This window comes from Chelonia mydas, chromosome 4 (assembly GCF_015237465.2).
Source record: "Chelonia mydas isolate rCheMyd1 chromosome 4, rCheMyd1.pri.v2, whole genome shotgun sequence".
Taxonomy (NCBI): domain Eukaryota; kingdom Metazoa; phylum Chordata; order Testudines; family Cheloniidae; genus Chelonia; species Chelonia mydas.
Genome location: NC_057852.1, coordinates 106,393,574 through 106,414,582, shown reverse-complemented (window position 1 = coordinate 106,414,582; position 21,009 = coordinate 106,393,574). Strand labels below are relative to the sequence as shown.

At 41.5% G+C, this 21,009-nt stretch overlaps 1 long non-coding RNA gene across 1 annotated transcript; it reads right to left on the bottom strand.

Annotated features, from left to right (window-relative positions):
• Nucleotides 1-13,042: 13,042 nt before the first annotated feature.
• Nucleotides 13,043-19,799, bottom strand: LOC119566139. The gene is made up of 4 exons (XR_005225222.2): nt 17,612-19,799; nt 16,310-16,473; nt 14,753-14,877; nt 13,043-14,145 (listed from the first exon to the last, which is right to left on the bottom strand). It is a non-coding gene; the product is annotated as an uncharacterized LOC119566139 (long non-coding RNA).
• Nucleotides 19,800-21,009: the final 1,210 nt, after the last annotated feature.

The following is a 21,009-nucleotide window of genomic DNA, read 5'->3' as shown; positions in this document are numbered from 1 at the left end:
TTAACTCCATGGTAATACAGGTTTTTGGTTTGGGAAATATGGGCTATGAATACGGTATGGCAGACGCAGCAATACAAATCATGACACAAAAAAGGGGCTGAGTTGTGGATGCAAGACCTCCCAACTTCCCGTGGCTATAGTGGGATGCAGCGCCATTCAGGTTTGGCTCATCTGCAGATGGAGGGGTGGCTGGGCCAAACCTGAGTGGCGCTGTAGCCACGTGTATCAGGTTGCAATGCCACTTGGTTTTGGGGCCCTCTCGAACAGGAGGCCTGGGGCAAACTACCCCTTTTGCCCCTCCTCTGGGCAACCCTGAATGCAGGAAATATTCCCTTCAACTGGGACAGGAGGCTTGGGGCAGTGCCCTGAAACCCGGGATTGTTGGGAGATCTGGGACAGTGGTATTGTGAATAGGAACTGAAACTTTGAATTTCATGACTTCCATGTGTTTAAACTCCCAAGAATAGTACTGAATTATTTCGGGGGGGGGGGGGGGCGGGGGGTTACATCACATATATACACAGTATATATTCACACACCTACCTGCCCAGAAAGTCTGTATTTTCTCTAGTATTTATATAGCAAGTGTATGCTTTATAAACCTTAGTGTTCTGCAGTGCTTCAGTGTAATCTGTTTCATTCAGTAGTTACTCTTGCTCAGGAAGTGCACAACAGTCACCACTGTTCCAAATATAGGCTGCCAGGTAAACTGTAGCAAAAGCTCATTTGAATTCAGCACCCTGTGTCAAAGTGATAAGAAGCCAAATACTCCTAGGAAACGGCATAAATGAAATATGGCACGCAGGCAGCAAGATATTTATAGAAACAAAATATCAGCATTTTCCACACATGTACACAAAGCAACTTCAATCTTTTCATAGGAAAAAAAAAAAAGCCGCACTGGCACTCACTTATCCATTTCCCTGCAGTCACATATTTTGGCCGGAAAGCAATGACAATGTGGAAAACCTCCAGGTCCTTGCAGATTAAAGATCAATGGCTACATAAAATAGAGGCTATCATATTTTTACTCCTAACATGTCTTGGTAATAAAAATGTTGTTTTATTAAATAAGGTGAAAATCTTGCTGGGAGATGGGTTTATGTTCCTGTCCTTACTCTCAGCACTCAGAGCAAAAATCTTCCCTAGCTTGTTGTTTTCTGTTATGTTAGATCACAATTCCTACAGAGGACAGCTCGCTTACTTACCAGATCAGCGGTTGTGGGTCACCAGTGTGGTAAAATGATAACAGATGTTTGGCTGCGTGTGTGTGTTCCCTCTGTGTGCTGCCCCAGGCCTGTGCAGACAGCTGGCACAGCAGACCTCAAGCAAACCACCCAATAACCACAAGATCCGTTAAGGGACAAAGGCACCCAGCCAGGTTTATTGTCAACACAGCACGGTATTAGTATCCAGCAAACTCTACCGGACCACTAATACATGTATGCTGTAACAATGGACCAACTCAGTAAACGGCAGAACAAAAATACTCCCTCTGAAATACATTTTTATACCCCCATACAAAGAAGTTAATACTGCCCCTCTAGCATAGTTAGTTACTGCCCCCTAACATGGTAAGTTATTACCCATCACCTTGTACATATTGATTAAATTAAAACATCTCTATTATGTACTGTCATCCTGACCTTATCTTTTAGGAGGGTCAATGTGTTCCTGTTACTTTTGGGGAATGTTTCTGTACCATACTTAATATCAGGATGTTCTGGTACCACTTAATATGAGAATGTGTTTGCATAAGTACACTGTAACTAGCACTTCTTAGGAATGTGTATTTCTGCAATATCAGCCCTGTTCTTGCCAGATTCTGTGAGCAGGTCCTGTCTCATACCAGGCCTCTGATAAAAGGGCTTATGTTTCAGGCGCTCTTCCTACTACAGGGAGAAAAAGTTATATGTGCATTTGAGTAATTTGGGCCTCTGGATTAATTAGCTGATGTTTGTAAAGTGCTACATGGGGGCTTATGTATGAGAAAACAATATCGCTATCTCTCCCCTCCCACAGTTGAAAAATAAACTGTATTTGGTAGAGGCTTTATTCTGGAATTTAAAACCATGATCCTATTTTGTGTGAATGCACTCTGCCCCAGCAGCAGTCTCCGGACGTATTCTAGCTAAATGCATTCTGGCCAACTGCGTCAGAATGCCTCTGCAGCACAGGGGGAGCCCATGCCAGAGCAGGAACTTTTAAAAGGATTAAATGTTTGCTTTCCCCTTGTGCCAGGCCTACTACATTGGCTGGGGTGGGGGAAGAGGTGAGGGCAGAACTCCAGCCCCTTTAGACTGTTTAGCACAGCTACCTGCACTACATACCACCTATCTGTGTGTAGATCTGCACTTGCAGTTGATCTTTAATCTCCTAACATAGTCTGAAGACATTAACCAAAGAAAAAATGAAAGCAACGAAATCAACAAACAGCCAAGATGTAAAAAATGTGTGTTGTCCTACAAGATGCTTTAAATACAAAATGGAATCTAAGGACTTGTCTATGTTAGAAAAGTTCACAGGTTTAACTAAGTTGCTGTAATTAAACTTGTTCAAACATCTGCTTTGACTTTGTTATCATTAGAGTGCCTAAGTACCTACCAGTTATATAAAGATTAAATAGGATAACAAACAGGTTCCTACTTAGTGCTCGGTAGGTGTTCATGAATTACAAAGTAAAAAACACAGCTCAAACCACCAGTCAACTCTTTAACCATACAATAAATACTGTATTGCAGGAGTTACCAGTTGGCTGTTACATATAGCTTGACAGGTTCTTTAATTTACCATTTAAGCATTGCTCAGTCTTTGAACAATGCTGCATTGTTGTTAGTTTTATGAGGTATTTTCTTCTGTAGAAAGCATTGCCAGAAGCAAGGGAGTTTGCTCACTGCCTTAATATCTAATATCTGTGCCTAATTAGAGTCAATTTGTGGCACAGAGTTGCTCCTGGGTACTGGACATTGGTATTTTGTTCAAGATTCCTGAAAAAGAGTATTTCCAGTGTGCTGTTTAGCCACCGCTGTTCAAGGACTGGTTATACAGTGTAAAATAAAGAAGCTGCACAGACTGCACATCATTGATTTCTCCTCCAACAAGAAAGTCAACTTCAGAGCCCTCACATGTGCTACTGCTTGGCAAAGGGGCAACAACATGTAAAACCCTTAAGGAAACTCAGATAAATAGATTAAGGAGAAAATAACTGATCAAGTTATAAGCGCCTCTAGGCCTGATCCTAACATTGCTGTCAGTTAGGAGCACTTCCACTGCAACACTGGAGCTATGCTGTTGTAAAACCTGTGGGAGACAAAAAGCTCAGGATCCCAGTCCTCACTCACAAAACCATGGTCAGATCTAAAGCTCATTGAAGTTAATGGATAGACTCCAATGGGCTTTGGACCAGGCTCTAAGGGGACTGACCTTCCAGCCAAAGGGGATTTAGTGTTTTCAATTCATGCATCTTTTTCAGATTTCTATCTCCCTCACTAGGAATCTTGACTACCTGTTAACACCCATAAATCACAGAGATGAGATAACGAAAACCATTTTATCAAAAAGTCTTTTACATAGTAAGTTAACTTACTTTCACCCATTCACAAGTTCACATGAGTCATAGTTAGTGCTTTATTGTTATATCTTTCACTTAAATAAAAGACAGAGAAGGGAAGTAACCCTAATTATCATTACAAGGACTACAGTCTGAATTAAAATCCCTACACAAAATATCCAGTAGAATTTGAAGATTGTGTAAAAGAAGACCAAGACTGGGCTGTGATGACTGACAAATTACTATTCCCCCCTGAGTTTAAGTCTTTTAAGAAGAGGGCTGAGTAGGAAATCTTAAATCTTGGGAAAATAGACCATTTACTTATTGAGTAAAAGCCCCATTATGAAACGTACTATAGTGAAAATATGCTCAGTGGTAAATCTACTGCTTTCTCCGAGGGAGTGCTGACATTTTCTGTACTGGATGAAAGAAGCGAAGCTCAGCAGGGCTCTTCCAAATGCTCATATATATATATATATATATATGTACCCCCAGTGTTACAGCTACAGAAGATCTAAGTATACAGACCTCATCAGTGGAAACATGGCTCAACTCCCTTTCTTATCTAGTAGTCATCTACACTTCATGACAACTCCACAGGTCCCCAAAACAACTGTATCTGCAACACTGACAGCTGAAAAAATACAGAGCCTAATGCTCCTCATCTACTCAGGAGTAATTCCATGGATTTCAGCTGAGTTACTCCTGATTTACCCCAGTGTAGCTGCAACGATAATTAGACCCACAGTATCTGCTAGCTGCAGGAGCATGTCACACTGAACTAGAAAGTCAATGAAAACATGGAGTCTATCAGTTTGAATTCCGGACCCAATGAACTCAAAGAGTATTTGGGTTTAAGTCAAAAGACTGTAGCCACCAGAGTTATCATACATCTTAGCATCATTTTGCCTTTCCTAGAGATGCTATATTCTGTGTAGCTTTATTTCCTTACATTTCCCTCCACTTTCCAAAATAAAGAAAAAATTATTTTTGTGAAGATAATTTGGAGTGAATGATTATATTAGACCAAGTGCACACCGTTATTATGGCAAGGGAAACACCAATAAGTACTCAGAGGATTTTGAATAGGGACAACAGCACCTGGCTGGATTTGCAGCTAAAGCCATGGGCATGGGAATCTCATTCCCAAAAGATATTGCCAGGATGCTGGCTGCAGCCAACTGGAGCAAAGGGAAAGCCCAATGACCAAGGGACAAGGCAACTTGGTGCGGGGCAGGAGGTGAGAAGGTAACCATAGCAAAGAAATAGTTCCAAAAGTGGCTCTACTGACATTGATAGCATGGGTTGGAAGGGAACACCTTATCATGCAAGGAAGTAGGGTTGAAGGAAGATCCTCGTGGAGGAGCACTTGTTGGAGGAGAAAGAGGTGTATGTAATATTGACTTTAATAATTGTTAGCACAATTCACTGGTGAAGCTGTAGATTGGAAAATGTTGTTTGCTTATTCCCAAGTAAGCCTATGAAAAGAGAAGAGAAAGGTATTGCTGCTATGATCTGTTAACAGTGACAAGTTATAATGTATGTGTCATGCCCCTGCGTATCTCAAGACTGTAGGTTCCACTTCAGGGCAGACTGTTCAATAATAGGGAATTTAACCCAGTGCCAGCTAGGGCTCTAATTCCTTAGACACACCAGTTAATCACATGGCTTATTAACTTCCTAGGCTTTTGCCAGCCTCAGTATACAGTTTAAACAATACCCTTGGGATCCTCAGTGCATCTTGACACCAAGTAAGTGAACCTCTGTGATATTGGGCCCTTTTACTTTAATGTCACAGAAAATCCAAGTTCCTCTGTTCCAAAGAGACCAGACACATACCCCTGGTCAAATCCTCCTTAGATCTCCCTCCTGTATCGAATTGGGCAACACTCAGTCCAATCCTGTAATAAACTTACGTAGGCTTTATATATTGAATGAAAATGAAGGAGGAGATATTTTCACAATGCTAAGAATACTAAAGACTCAGATAGGCAAAGTCTATTATCTTATCAAATTTCTGTTCAACGTAACAAGGTCTTATAGTTCAGCTTCTGAGGCTTACCCCAGCTGTGGCATTGTGACACTTGGTACTTCAGAATAGCACCCTGTAACCCCCACAATCACCACTTGTAAATGGTTATGATATTTTGTACAAAGAATGCCTTTTAAGGTATCCTCTGAAAAATCATGATTTGCTGAAACTCATTGTTCTGTCAAAATATGTATAGCATCATTGTATATCGAGTTATGAGATTTTGCTATATGGTTGTTATTGAAATACATTATGTTGAGAGTCTGGAGGATGCTCACAGATACTTCTCCAGTGGCCACAAAGTGGGTGACCCACACCCAGACTGGTGTTAAGTGACTATCACCAGCCATTGACCACTAGGGGAATTATACATATGAGATTTACAATTCAATAAAAGACAGTTGCTCAAGCTCTGCACTATGGGGGATTGCTCAACTCTGTAGCTCAGCAAGATATCAGGATATGTGATGCTTGACTCCATGGTGTGAGCCAATATTTGTCCAGGCACATGAACTGAGAGTCTAAAATAAGGGACAATGACACCATGAGTTCACCTCTCTCTTCCCCCACCTACTCTGAAGGCAACAAAAACGTTTGGAAGAAAAGACTTTGAACTGGGGAGATTGGTCCCAGGATGAGCAGGGAATTCAGCCTGTGTATTAAGAACTGTGAACTGTTTACAATGCCTAGTGGGCTGAAAAAAACTGCTTGATTCAAATCTTGCTTAGTCTGATAACGTTTAGGATTTAAACCGTGATTTTACCTTTTATTTCTCATGTAACCAACTCTGACCTCTATGCCTAACACTTATAATAATTTAAAATCTATCTTTCTGAAGTTAATAAACTTATTTTAATGTTTTATCTTTACCAGTAAATTTGTCTGAAGTGTTTAGGGAATCTGCTCAGATTATAAAAGGTTGGGGCACGTCCACTATCCTTTTCTGAAGTAGCAAACTAATTAATGAGCTTGCACTGATCAAGAAGGTCTGGAGCAGTGTAAGATTGTACATTTCTGGTATGCAAGGCTGGTGCTGGGCAGATTTGCTGGTATCTCCCTGTGTATAGTTCATGAGAGGCTGTGAGAGCCTGTATGTAACTTTGGGTGTGCCTTCGCGTGCTAATGGCTATGTGATAGCGAAGCCTGAAGGGGCTGCTGGTCACTAGCAGAGCAATGTGAGAGGTACTCTGATCCAGAGAGGTAAAGGGGACACAGTGGTCCCACAGTCCGGGTTGTACCCTGTGGGTTGTTACAAGTATCTCGAGGTCGTTCACCTGGAAGACAAAGTCCTTCCCTTTAAAGATCCAATCTGGTAAAAAGAACCTTGTTTTCTTCTGCTAGGCAGCTTTTATCCATAATCCTGCCATGTGACCATTCTGACTCTAGGGTTCACAGGGGACTGGGGGGAGGTCCATGAGCCAATTCTTTGGTGAAGTAATCCTGTGCGATTCCTCCCTGGGTGGGTGTTTCCCCTTCTACACTGTCCTCTAAACTGGTTCTACCTGCTGTGTTGAGAATCAAGGCATTTCCTTTGGACATGAGGCTTTTTAATGCTTATTAACTAACCACTCTCTCCTGCAAAGGGGTGTAGCCATTTCTGTGGGCAAAACTCAGCAATGATTAATGGCTCATTATTATGAGGTCTGTGCCAGCCATATGGAAGTTATGTAACACACAGGTACAGATATTACTCTTAACACGAGAAATGGAGAGATTAGCACATGAGTATTACAGTCATTCATTCACCAGCATTTAGGAAAATCCAAACACTATTGCATTTTACTGCAATTTTAACAACTTAATAATGTTCCACCAGCATTAAGCCTGACAGACTCTTAGTTGAGTCTAGACTCAGTTTGCCTAAGTCCACAAAGTCACAAGTTTGTAAAGATGGGATTCTCTCTTTGCACTCTATTAATAATGCATCTTGGATTGATTTTGAATAAGACATACAGCACTGGGGAAATATGTAGACTTGAATGTAACAGACAAAGACCCAGTTTGAGATCTGATCCTGACTTCAATTAGAGCAAGAGAAAGCACAGAGAGGAAGAATGCTACTCTTATGTCTATTAATCTTGTTAATGTGTTTGCAAAGGACTTACTTGCTTAAACATTACAATGTAGAAAACAAAAATAAATATCTATAATACAAAGACTTATGCTTCCTTCCCAAAGCTGACTCAATTGGTCAAAATATAAATTGCATTTGGTATTTGCCTACCATAGGTAATCATTTAACCTATGAGACTGTCCTACATGTATCAATCCATCCCTTCAGGAAAAGCCTAGGAATACAGATGTCTAGCACTCCTGAGAGATTTTTAGATTAAGGTTTTATAAATGATAGATGATAAATGATATAATGCTCCTGAGGGTCATTTAGACATAGCTTCAGTTTCTTTGTATTTAAAGCTGGATGTGCTTACTTAGTATCATTAATAATAATAAACTTTTATTACAGCAGCGCCTACAGACCAACCAAGAACAAGGCATCGTTGTGGTAGTCACCGTACAAGCACAGAGTAATAGATGGCTCCTGTCCTGAAGAGCTTACCGATAAATATCGTACTTGTTCATTTGACTGTATGTTACCTTGTTATTTTTTGTAAGAAGTTTGAGGAAAATGAAATTCCTGCTAGAGAATCCTACTTATGGAAACCCAGCAAGAATGCGAGAGGATTGTTGGGAAATATTGTTAGGGTTGTATTAAGGCCTACAGTTAAAGTGTTCCATCTTTGCTTCACTTGGATTGATTCCTCTTTGCTTGACAAATTGCACTCGGAATGCTCCGACTGATTTGCAGTTCAAACAAGTGTTAATTTTAGTGTAAGAAGCCTCTGTGAAGAGGCTTTAATTAATGTCTGTTAGAAACCACAGTCCTCAACCAACATAGTGCTGAGCACCTGCAGCTCCCATTGGCTTTAGCAGAAGATACTTTGGGGGGTGCACTTCTTAGGGTCAGGCCCTATTTCCACAGACTTTATTAGTGCGTAATTGGATTGTTTGAAGGAGCTCACAACTGCCAGTGCTTTATCTCATACCTTTGTTAGCTTTCTTTCATCTAAAAACCGGCTAAATAAAGGGCACAAGCAACAGTGAACAATTCTGTTGGGACTTGTTTGTTCATGGTCTGCCAGTGGAAGTAATCAATATTCTACTTATGTTACACTCCATTTATGATCACAACTTTGCCTGAAATGCAGAGCGCACATTTTATGTGTCTCTCTACAGTATGCATGTATATTGTTTACAAGGCTTGGAAGAAAGGTTGGCCTTTGGAGGTTTCTTCATGTTTGTTGTCTTTTGAATGTTATTTTTTGTTATTTCCGTATGCCTTAGAAAATGTCAGGGCTACATGGTGATATTTTAAAGGTTCTTCTCTGTTTCAGGTATATATTTCAAAAGTGAAATCTCAGAGAAAATCTTTGGGTGTGGTTGGAACCAGAATCATTTAAATGCTCTGATTTTGTGGCATTAGATTTTCTAAGAAAACTGTTCAAACTGAGCATAAATTGTTAGTAGCTGCCTATTTTATTTCTCCAGAAGCATTTCTTAGGGAATGTCCTCTCTTGTGTGTTCATGCAAGTTGTATGTCTTCTGTGGCTTAAACCCATGAGCGGCGGGTATCGAAGGCATGGGAAGGCTCCACCCCCAGACCCCTTCCTGCTTCCCAGCACTGTGCTGTGGGGGATTCTTCCCCCCATGGCCAGGTCCCAGGCTCAGGCTGGGGCTAATAGGGGCCAGCCTGCGCTCCGGGGCTGGGGGAGAGGGGTCACGCCGCCTGCCTGACGCACAGGGGGTTGGGGGCAGGATGGCCTGGGGGGAGGGGCTGGCAGCCACGTGGTGGGGCCTCTGGGCTTCAATGGGAGGGAAGGGGCCTCAGGCAGAAGGGGCGGGCTGGGCCAGGGGCTAGCCTCCCCAAGCATAGGGCTCACCCGTGGCCCATGCTTAAACCTTCGCAGTGAAACTGAAAGTGGAGCTCCGTGCAGCTCTATATTTAAAGGGAAATCAACACCAGTGCACTAGAAAACAGATTACTCTCCAACGGAGAGTATATATGTATGTTGTTCTGGACTCCCTAACCTGTTAAACTTGGAAGAGGAAGATCTACTATGCGCTTCATCCAGATAGAAAATGAATGAGTTGGGTTCTGATGAAATGGTAGTATTGGAAATGTTCACTGTCAAAATGTTATTTCCAATTGGCTACACCTTGAGAAAGGAACGATTCCTCTGAAGAACTTATATGATCTAACAATACCTCTATTCCTCACAGATGAGTTGTTTGGCTAACTTTACAGGAGCTGTATAAGCATTGCTAAGACCAAAGAGTTAAACACAGGGCTGCATAACGGAGAAGGGGTCATTCAAATAATATTGCAGGCATTCTTTAGGTTCTCATTGAAAGGGCCTAATGGCAGTGGTGGAAGCAGACATCTTCTGTTTGTGCATATCCAGAGAACGGGTAGCTGTAGGGTTAATGGCAGTGTCGTATTACCCACGTTGATCATCAATGCATCTCCATCCTGAGCCAGAGGGAATTCACAAGGTTATGCATTTTCCATTGTCCATTTTGTCCTGGGCCTAAACTACCATAGCCAAAGGGATTAGTTATCGTGTAAAGCATGAGATTGGGAGCCAAAAACTCCTGTATTTTACTCCCATCTCTGCTACACCCTCCCTTTGGTTTGTACTTATAATCCTATTGCAAACCTTATTTAGTTCTGCCTCACATCACTCTATGAAGTAGATAAATATAATTACCCTAATTTTAGAAATGCAGAAACTGGAAAACTGAGAAGTTAAATCATTTGCCTGAGGTCATACAGCAAGTAAATACCAGCACCAGTATAGCATGTGAGTGTCCTGATGCCCAGACCCATGCCTAACCTACTAGACCACAGTGTTCCCTCAGGCTCATCACACACTTTCTAAGCCAGAATCTCAGCTGGTGTAAATTGACTTCAATGGAGTGATGCCAGTTTATACCAGCTGAGGATCTTGTCATTTGTGGCTCAGTTTCCTGTCATAATATATACTTAGCACTACACAGAAGTGCTAAGGGGAATAATGTTCCAAAACCAGTTCCCTGCAGTCCACCAGCAAGCGTTCCATGGACTAACAATGACCCATTGACCATAGTTTGAGGCCTGTGTTGCACTAGACAAACATGCAGCTTATCCAGGAGGGGACACACACCCCATACAAATGGACACAGACTCCTTCCACCTAAGGTTAGATGTTCACAAGTGCACATTTTCAAGAAAAAAAATTGCTTCTCCGTTTTTTGCATACTTCAACAGAAAAAATGTCCATTTTCCTGAAATGTTGTAAAACCAAAAACTTATGGGGCTTCAAGATCACATGAAATGAAAGGGCAGAATGTTTCATGCATTTTTTTGAAAACCATTTTGGGGGTCAGTTTTGCCCATTTCTGATATCAAACATTGGGAGTTCAGAGGACTTTCTGAAAGGCCAAACTAAATAAGACACTCATTGATACTAGCAACTTATCTGAATTTGAACCAGTGGCCTGACGGTCTCCCTGAGATACTGAGTTTCTTCACACTTGCACCAAACAGAAAATATAATGGTATAACTTTCGTGGCTCAAATCTGCCGTTCACTCAGTTAGCCTCATCACTGGCCAGCATGGGGAAAAGGAAGAACAATAATCCCCGCAGTCTATGCTGATCCACCTAGTGGATCGGCAAACAGGCCAGAGACCTTCCCCTCTGGTGGAACTCACAGTCCAGGTCAACTCCTCCAGTATCAAGTAGGAAGTTGTGGGGGATGGAGGGATGGGAGGAACCCGGGCCCGCCCTCTACTCCGAGTTCCAGCCCAGGTCCCTGTCGATTGCAACTGTCTACAGTGGCTCCTGTAACAGCTGCGTGACAGCTACAACTCCCTGGGCTACTTCCCCATGGTCTCCTCCCAACACCTTCTGTATTCTCACCACAGGACCTTCCTCCTGATGTCTGATAATGCTTGTACTTCTCACTCTCAGCTTCTTGCGCCTCTTGCTCCCAGTTCCTCGCACGCACACCACAAACTGAAGTGAGCTTCTTTTTAAACCCAGGTGCCCTGATTAGCCTGCCTGTCTTAATTGATTCTGGCAGCTTCTTGATTGGCTGCAGGTGTTCTAATCAGACTGTCTGCCTTAATTGTTTCCAGAAAGTTCCTGATTGTTCTGGAACCTTCCCTGTTACCCTACCCAGGGAAAAGGGACCTACTTAACCTGGGGCTAACATATCTGCCTTCTAGCACTCTCCTGTAGCCATCTGGCCCGACCCTGTCACAGTACGTATATGGCCCTTGATCCAGACAAATCAACAGAAGTTAGGAAACTATGTACCTTTGTGGATCTGGGCCCTTGACACTAAAGAATCTGATACACAACTACATACTTTAAGTCCAAACTGCTCTTCATATAGATGAAGGCAAAACCAGAAAAAGCAAATGTAAAGACTCCAGAATGTTGTCTACACTAGGGTTTTTGACAGAAAATTCCCACTCTTGATAACTGAATCAGTGGTATCGATTCTGGGAGCGCTTGTATAATGGCTCTCCCACTCCATGCCATTTTCAGCAATGTGTCACTGAAACCCACCCAGAGCAAGTCTATTCAACACAGCACTGATAAAAGCTGCAGTCTTAGGAGCCTTGCTATCTTAGGACTCCCAGGATTGCTAAACACTGGTGCAGCTGGCTCATGAGAGAGCAGAGCACGTCTTTCTTCTGTTAGTCCACATCTGAACTGAACACAAAATGACAGCTGCCTCCAGCAGATTCTTAGAAATGTGAAGCTGCAGTATGCAGAAAAACAAAATCATAAGTTCCATAGACTACAGTTATAAAGCTCTGCCTAGAATAGTTACAAAACTAAAATGTAGTACATGACAGCAACCTACTAAATTTAAAAAAAAGGAGAGAGGGAGGATAAGAAAATTTCTCTTAAAAAAATAAGCTGTATTTCCAAATGTGTTTATTCCAGGAACACATTTATTGTGAATATGCAACTGTTCTCGCTCTTGCTCAGAGAACTGTATAGATCAGTGCTATGCTGTCATTTTGACTAAGAGACGGCCGCTGCTGCAGCAGAGTGACGGCTGAAAAGCTGCATGATGACTGATTGCAGGAGCAGTCTTAGCTATCTTTTCAGCTAATGAGAAACCTGCGCTCTCATAATAATACAGTTCATTCCACTTTTGTTGAAGTGCTCTCTTCTAATTGGTCATTTAATGGTTTGTTTGTTTGTTTTTATTAAATCAGGAAATATGGGTCAGCATTCCAGCAAGCTGATATCCAGGCAATAATTGTCACGTATAAACAAAGAGTTGCTTATGCTCAACACAAATGCTGGAGAGGAGAAAAATTAATGATCTTATCAGGTAAAAACAGGTGCTGTGGTCACATCAAGGTCGCTAGCTATGAAAAGAACTCTCTAAAAACTTAACAGTGGAATGTTTCTAGCAATATATTGGAGTGTTGTACAGATAATGTGCTCCTGGGGAAAGGAATGCATTTTTTTTTACAAAAACTAACTGATGTTAATGGCAGAGCATGGTGGACGGGGAGAAGGATGTTTGACTTCTATGTCCTTTGGACTAAAATATAAACAGTGGGTCTAATTACCCACTCCTTTGCCCGGTGTGCAACCTGTACACTAGTGCAGAGTCAGTGCAGCATATATATCAAATGGTATCAGATCAGAACAGTTGACTATTGCAATGGTGTAAATGACTATACAAGGTGCAGGGCAGATATGAATCAGGCCTAATGAGTGCAGGGTTAAGTCTATGCCACTTTGTTCTTGCATAACAGTGCAGTTATGGTGACTAAATAAAAATGGCATCTTTTAACTCAGCAGAACTGTTCCCTGAGTGCATTCTGAGTCACATCTACTTGCTTCCATGAGAAAAATACATTTTAATTATCTTTTATTCCTGGTAGCACTGCAGAATGATCACATCTACAGGAAAGAGCTGAACTCTTTTCTGGCTCACACATCAACAGAATGTAAACTAAGTTCCAACTGCCCAATTCTGCCCTCAGTTACACCTGTATAATTCTACTGAAAGCATTAATGTCGAACAGGTCAGAATTTTTGCTTCCTAAATCTTTATTACTGATGATGAAGCTTGAGCAATAAAGAACAGTTTGTCCTGTTGATGGAAAACAACAATTCTTTGCTTGTAAACTTAAATAAAGTCTGACCTAGAAGTCACTGACCTACAGTCATCATGGCAGCTCATGGTCATGTTGACAGTCACTTTTCAGAGTAGATCTTCACCTTAAGGAATGGATGAAAATCACAGACAGCTTTATCCGATTCCAGCTGAAGTAAGTGGAAAGACTCACATTGACTTCAGGAGGACTAGAATTAGGCCTAAGATTCCAAGCAACATAATAGGCTCAGAATCCCAAACCACTGTCTCAGAGATGAGAGGCATTGGTGGTGGTAATCAAAAAATTAATATTGTAGACTGGTGCTGTCTTTTCCTGAAAAATAAGGTGCTGCATTGATATAGCTCATAGATTTGACATTCCGATGAATTTTTCTAAAATAAAACAAAAAAAAGTGAATATTGCAGTTTTCAATGTGTAGAATACAAGCTGGAGTTATAATAGTATCAATTATATCATTATTAAAAACCATTTCCGTATTAAAATCCATTTACTGATTATAAACCCTAAAAACTGCTGGCACCATATGCACATGGACCTGCTGCCTTTATATGCATCAGTCAATTTCATGCCTATTAAGTTCTGCATCCATGGGGATGGAAATATACTGGTAAGCATTTTTTTTCCTGTACCGTAGCACTGCGAAGTTGGCTCAAAAACACACAAAGAACAATAAAAAAAAAAAAGTCAAAGAAAAATACAACATTATTGGAAATAAAGTTGTAGCATTTCCTAAAATTGACAGATGGACACTCATTCTGGTAAAATAAGCAAATATGTATTTAGATAGTATTTACTGGCTCTAAAAAAGATAAATATTTATCATGATGTGGTATGGCGTTATTATAGCTATTCATTCAAATCCTGCCAGAAGATTCTCTGCTTCTACAATGCCACAGAAAGCATGTCAATTCCAGTGCAATTTATATTTTATAAACATACACTTTCTCTCTCTCTAGATATATACATATAAAAACATACCTTTTATCATCTCGCTTGTCTGTTGCTCACTAGTCCATTTCCCTGGTACTTTCTAACATTGCAATGACGAGTGCGATGCAAAACCATAAACTAGATAAAGCATTGTAACGTCACTGCTGGAGCATCTAGAAGAGGGAGATGGACTGTGAGAGATTGTCGGAGAGTTTTGTATTTAAACAAGGGTTATTACACTATATTGTAAGAAAGCTTATAAAAATACTTCTATTTAAATCTGATAAGTTGGAAAATCCTTCCTTGTCTATCTACATTCCTCTTTTTGAGCATATCAAGGGCCAAACTGAGAGCCCTTTGCTCACACTGGTGAGCCCTCCATTGACTCCAGAAGGCCTACTCATGGGACTATTATTAACAATAATTGTGTTTATTGTTGGTTGTGTTTATTATGGTAGTACCTAAAAGCCAACAACGACTGAGGTCCCATTGTGCCCCCAGAGTAATTCTCACCAAGTATTCACAATCTAGTACTAAACGTCACCATCTGTTTGTTAGCCCATTATCAAACTAAAATGGTCAGATACTGAGCTCTCGCACTCTGCTGTCAGACGACTTTTCCCCTGCATCAAATGGAAGCCACCAGCTCTGAAGTGACAAATTCAACTTGGGGTGTTATAGTGATGTAACGCATGTGACTTCAGTCCAGTTATTCTGATTTACAGCAGTATGGGCAGAAAATGAGACCCTAAGCATTTTTGACAGTTTATACACAGCAAGAACAACTTCACAGGTCAACTTGTAGAAGAGTGGACTGAAAAAAAGGGTACAGTCTACATTTAAACAGCTGACAGCAATGGAAGGTGCCATTTGCTTTTTAGCCACAGATTGGGTACAATCGGGTAACTACAGTGGAAGCTTTTTTACACTAAACTGGCTATCACCTCATAACCTATCAGGAGACCTTCCTAAATCTACTGCTAGGTGGTACCATTCCTTTATTCTCATATTTCTGCTAAAACATTTTTTTCCACAATCCTTTAATTCACAAAAACTGAGGGACAGTACTTGGAGAACAAAGTCAGCAGCAAGCGAGCAAACTTTCCCGACAGTGCTCCAACAATTTGACTTATTCAAGCCACCATTAAGGGTGGGAGGGTAAGTAAGTGTTTTGGCTCTTGGCTCCTTTGCTTTCCCATCAGTGTTAACTGTGGTGCACACATCTGTCCACTGAGAGCCACTATATTCGCTTCACATATAGTAGGCCAAAAAATAGCCAGATTATAACTTTTCCACTATTGACACAGGTGGGATTTGAATCCAAAATCTAAGTCAAATATTATGTCTCATCATTAGGCCTTGTAAAGGGGAATGCTCACCACCAGTGCCACTAGGGGTCAGGCAGGGGTGCAGCAGTTGTCTCCCACCCTGACATCCCCCCTTTTTAGTTATAGTTCAGTCTTATGGGGGGTCTGTCTCTTCTTTTGTGGCTCAGCCCCCACCACCCAGGTTACACCTACCAGTCCACCCCTTTTGGGGTATACGAAAACAAAGTCTGATCACAGAGAAGTCTTTCAGTGCCTGCAAGGGCTTCAGGGCTTTTACCTTAGTTCAGAGACTTTGGGATCTGGGCCCTTGAACAGTCAGGACCTTTTCCAACTGGATTTTCCCAAGGCAAAGGCTCCTGTTGTTGTCACGCCTTTTGGAGTAGGTATGGGAGTCCAGCTGTAGTTCACTGGGCAGTGACAGAGGCGCTCTGTGACAGATGGCTAGAGATCATAGAATCATAGAATCATAGAATATCAGGGTTGGAAGGGACCCCAGAAGGTCATCTAGTCCAACCCCCTGCTCAAAGCAGGACCAAGTCCCAGTTAAATCATCCCAGCCAGGGCTTTGTCAAGCCTGACCTTAAAAACCTCCAAGGAAGGAGACTCCACCACCCCCCAAGGCAACGCACTCCAGCGCCCCACCACCCCCCCAGTGAAAAAGTCCCTCCCAATATCCAACCCAAACCCCCCCCCACCGCAACCCGAGACCACCACCCCCGGCCCTGCCACCCGCCACCACCGAGAACAGTCCAGAGCCATCCCCCCCGGAACCCCCCCCCAGGTAGTTGAAAGCAGCCATCATAGTGTTTTTTAAATCAATATTTTTAAATAGAATGATTACAATGCACCCTAGTATGCTCACATTATTTACAAAGGTAGTTTTATAAATAAATGAAAAGCAACAGTTTCTGAATACACACAGCACAATTATTCAAATATTGGTTTCTCACCATAGGTCCTCTGTTTAATACCAGAAGAGGGTCACTTTGTAACCAGTTCAAGTTTGCAATGGACATGATTTAAAAAAAATGATTGTCAGCTTCTTAAACTGTCTTACTTGGGACTTCAAAACCCCTCAAGCCAGTGTTATTAAAATGTTGAATTAAAAATAAGAGGTAATTTGGACACCCCCAAAACAAAAAAATGAAAACGGCAACTGAGTCTTTAAAGCTTCATGAGCAAAAGGCTGTAACCCATCTATAATCCACATGTGGATTCATGTAATATTTCTTCAATTAGATTTATTATCTGTACATCAGCGCAGGACTGAGAACTGCTGATACACTGCAGATGAGGACATTTATTAGTCTCTGGGCTCCAGCCTTTCTTAAAAAAATGATGATCACACAATATAGATTACTTGGCTTATATGTATATTAAGCTGCAATGCCAGCATTTACATTTGCAACATTACATTTTTGCTTTCTTAGGCTCAAGAGAGTTTGCTGCATCTGGTAGGCTTTATTTGCTCTGTTTCCTATACAGTCATTGCAAAGCATGAACAGATAATAAGATTACTGCACAAATGGTTCCCAATTTTGTTTATCTCACAGATAATAAGAAACAGTTAGTTACTTACCTTACAGTAACACTGGTTCTTTGATATGTGTTGTCCATATATATATTCCATTGTTGGTCCACATGTCCCCTATGCACTTGAGTTCGGATTTTTTTTGCCAGCTGTGTTTGTTGGGGTAGGTGGCCATGCCTGCACTTGGTGTTCTTGTGCCTTTGACCGAGGGCATAAAAGCTGGGGCTAACCCAACTGCTCCTTTGTTCCTTCGCCAATACAGAATAGAGGTGTTGTCAGACTCCTGGTAGCAAAAAAGGAGGATAGGTCATGGAATATATAAGGACAATACATCTTTTAGAACCACAGTTAGTAAAGTAAGTAACTGTTGTTGCTTCTTTGAGTGCTTGGCTATTTATATTCCATGGTTGGTGACACACAAGTAGTGACTAAATAACAGGAGGTGGGAAATATTGAACAATGATTGTAAGACAGCTCTGCCAAAAAGGGGAATCAGATCTTGATGCTTATACTATGAAATAATGCTGCAAAAACATAAGCACAAAACCCCAGAAAGCTGCCCACATATCTCTAATACGGACCATTTCTCAAAGAAGATACAGAAGCTACTCAAGGTCTTGTGGAGTGGGCTGTCACTCTCACCACTGGGTCTTAAGCGGGCAATTTCATAGCACAACCTAAAGCCTGCAGAAATCCAGTTAGAATGTCTCCATGTTGATATGACCTTTCATCCTGTCCCCATCAACTACAAATAATCTGGGAATGCCCTAAATGGCTTAGTCTTATTCAGGTAGAAAGAAAATGTACTAAGAATCTCTGGGATGTAATTTTAGCCCCACCTCCTTTGCTGGAATGTGGCTTTGGAAAGAAAACAGGGAGAAGTGTTACATGTTCAAGATGGAAATCAGACTATTTTAGGCAGGAACTTTCTGTGAGGTCTGAAGACTACTCTATCTTTATGAAAAACCATGTACACAGATCCCGCCATGCAAGTTTATATTGCCCCTACCTTTCTGGAAGGTGTTATTGCTATTATAAAGGATATTTTGATGGATAATTGAATGAAGGAATACCCAGCTGGTGGCTCAAAAGATGGACCTATTAAAGCCGTCAATACAATATTGAGATTCCAAGGAGGAGGGAGGCTCTCTAACTGTGGGATATACCTGCACAAGGCCTTTCAGGAACCTAGCTACTGCACAGCATGGAAAGAGTAGAATACTCCTGAACGGGAGGGTTGAAAGCAGAGATGGCTGCTAGGTGGACCCTCAGGGAGTTCATTAGGTAGTCCAGAGTTCTAAGGATAGAAGGTAATCCAGTATACCTGGTATCTAAGTTTCAAACAAAGACAACTGGTGGTGTTGTGCCCAGATAGTGAAACTCTTCTACTTGGCAGAGTAAGAAAGCCTTGTAGACTGAGAATGCTCAATGTTCTGTACTTCATCAGAACAGATCCCCTCTACTGATGTTAACCAGCTAGCATCCATGCTAGTAGATGCAAGGAAAGTGAATCTGAATGGAGGATCTGTCCATCTCTTTGAGATATCATATCTGGCTAAAGAGGCAAATTGTATTGGAGTTTGGTTGGAGAGATTCATCAGATCCAAGAACCAAAACTGCCTGGGTTAGGCTGGAGTTACCATGATCATCCTGGCAGAATCCTGAGTTTCTTGAGAAACTTGGGATCAATGGAATCGAAGGGTAAGCATATGTTAGACCTGGGGAACGGCGGATAAGGAATGTGTCAGGACAGTAATCCCTGATTCTGCCCTCCTCTAGAGCAGAACTTATGGAACTTCTTGTTCTCTTTGGTGCCAAAGATGTCTATGGCTGGATGACCCGATCTGAGGAGTACATCTTGAACAAATAAAGGTATCCTTTACTGACCACTCATGGTTGTTCGCAAACTGTTTGCTGAGGTGATCCACCAGCACATTTTGCAGGACTGGCAGTAGTAGAGCTATTGAAGTAATTTTGTGACTGATACAGTAGTTCCACAGATGCACATCTCTTGACACAGAGGGGTGGTTCTTGCTCCCACTTGTTTATTTATATAAAACAAGGCTGTAGTGATGTCCATTATGATCTGGCTTACCAGGCTTTTCAGAACTGAAAGGAAAACTGTGCCCAGTTGATGAATACCCCTTAGCTCCAAGACATGCATGTGAACCCAGAAAACTCCATAGATCATGTGTTTGAAGATTGTCATGGAGGCATCTGTCACCAGAGTCTTTGATGGAAATAGTGGAGAGACAGGTACTCTCTTGCAAACTTTTAGAGGGGCCTTCCACCAATTTAATGATGATGAGAGTTCTGGGGGGACCTGCATATCCAGGTGATGTTTGGGCTAATATACAGACTTTAACCATCCTTATATTCACTGAAGGTGAAACCTGACATACTGAATTATGTATGTATAGGAGGCCATGTGCTCTAGAAGTCTCAGACAAATTCTCACAGATGTCGGAGTATGACTTTGCAGGTGGTTGACCAGATCTAATATAATCTTTTTGGGGGCAGATAGACAATTGATATGATGGGAGTGCAGAACTGCCTCTAAAAATGCTATCCTTTGAGTAGGCACTAACACTGATTTATCTGTTTTCTTTTAATCCTAGGAAGGTGAAAAGTGGCAGATTCTATTCTAGGAACTTTCCACAAATGAGCTAATCATCCAAGTATGGGTAAACCTTTATTCTTGTCAGGTAAGCTGCCACTACTGCTAGGCATTTTGTGAATACCCTTAATGCTTTTCATAGATGAATTGGCAGGACCCTGTATTGGTAGGGGGAATTGCCCACATGGATATTAGATATTTTCAATGAGCAAGATGAATTGCTGTACAAAAATAAGCATCCTGGAGGTAGATAGCTGCTTACCAGTCCAGTGGACCAAAGATTGGAATTATCGAGGCCAGAGTCACCACCCTGAACTTGAGCTTGCAAATGAAAGCATTCAGTTGTCTCAGGTCCACCATATGGCCCCAGTCCTGCCCTTCTACTATGTTCTTGAGGCACTTCTTCCAGTGCTCCAAGCTTTAGAAGTGACTGCACCTCTTGATTCATAGAATGTTGCATTCCAAGAGCAAAAGGGAACATTGTGATAATCTAGTTTGATCTCCTGTATAACAGAGCCCATAGAACTTCTCCAAAGTAACCCCTGTTTGAACTAGAACATATCTTTTTTTAAAACACCCCATTCAATATTGATTCAAAAATAGCCAGTGACAGAGAATTCACCATGACCTTTGGTAAATTACCGTCCCTATTAAAAATTTACAGCTAGTCTGAATTTGTTTAGCTTCAACTTCCAACCACGGGATCTTGTTATACCTTTGTCTGCTAGACTGGAGAGAGTTCTATTATCAAATTTCTGTTATCCATGTAAGTACTTATAGACTGTGATCAAGTCAATAATTAACCTTCACTTTGTTAAGCTAAGTAAAG